We start from the raw sequence: 1,314 nt of genomic DNA on the forward strand, positions 1-1,314 counted from the left end.
GGTAGAAGACTTAACCGGAAACACGTGGGCGATCCTCCTTGAGGATGCAGTGCCATGAGTCACCTTCAAAGGAAGGGACCAAAATCGGCACAATATGCCATGTTTCTAAGGACGATGTAAGTGTACATCTTGATTGTAAATCAATATGAACCATAAGAGGAGAATAGTTTCACTTTGAAAAATTCTCAAGGCATTCATTATTGCTAATGTGAGTACATCGAAGTCTCAAATAGACAAAGGACGTCGATACAACGCCTTAGTACATATAACTTGGAACGAAAATCAATGTCTAGCCGATGACATCAAAGTCATGGGTAGCTAGAGCAGGATCCGAATCTTTGAAATTCGCGATCATGAGGATGACGTTCTTGTCCTCATATTGATTTTCCATACCTTTTTGTATGCATTCACAATTTAAAGGAGCTTGACAATCTTGAACCAGTGATCCGAAGATCCACAACGGTTGCATTAATGTCGTGAGCTGACGTGAGTAGTTTTGACAAAATGGTGTCTAAACTGGGAGTGTCGCTATTAGAGTCGGCAACACCTCCCCCTCTTTTCTAGACATCGGCACGACGTTTTCTGCCATTGCCATGACCCATATTGTTGTCCCCACATTAGGGGATAATCTCAAATAAGTTTATCACATTAGCGTATATACAATTCCTGTTTGTATGATCAAAATCAAGTCTCGTTGGTAATTCCACACCAACTTGGAGGACCTAGAGAACTTGATGATGATCGAATCCGCTAAAGATTATGGATCATGATGCCACAAAAGATCATCGACAATATGTAGTCAATTAAGGTGGTAAGCAATCCACTTGACTAATAACTCAACAAGAAGAGTTATATGAACGTTTCGAGAAACGCTCCATGAGTGCATTCCACAATACTTTATGGTCATTACTTTTTGCACAGATTGCCATTGAAGGCTTTTGTCGATGTGGCGCGTCAAAGACTTTGAGCACATGAGATGTGAAATCTTGGCATCTAGGCTTGTTAGCCTGGGGGTCAAAACATGTGGTTTAATCCTTTCCAATGAAAGGTTCCACAGATACCAAGCGAAGATCCGCCTTAGGCATCTAGTACGTCAAAACTCAAAGGAGCAGAATGTTACATTGCTCTTGCATACAAAACCAAGCTGTTATGAGACTCGATAGAGGTCACAAACGATGCTTTTAATGGTTTGTCCTTCGGATTGATCATACACAATCCGGAAAAGCCGCGAATTGATCAAACACAATTCGAAAAAAGGTCTCGGATTGATCAAACACAATCCGGTGAAAGGTCGGGGTTGATCAAACACAACCC

Source organism: Fragaria vesca, linkage group LG6 (genome assembly GCF_000184155.1).
Source record: "Fragaria vesca subsp. vesca linkage group LG6, FraVesHawaii_1.0, whole genome shotgun sequence".
NCBI classification, from domain to species: domain Eukaryota; kingdom Viridiplantae; phylum Streptophyta; class Magnoliopsida; order Rosales; family Rosaceae; genus Fragaria; species Fragaria vesca.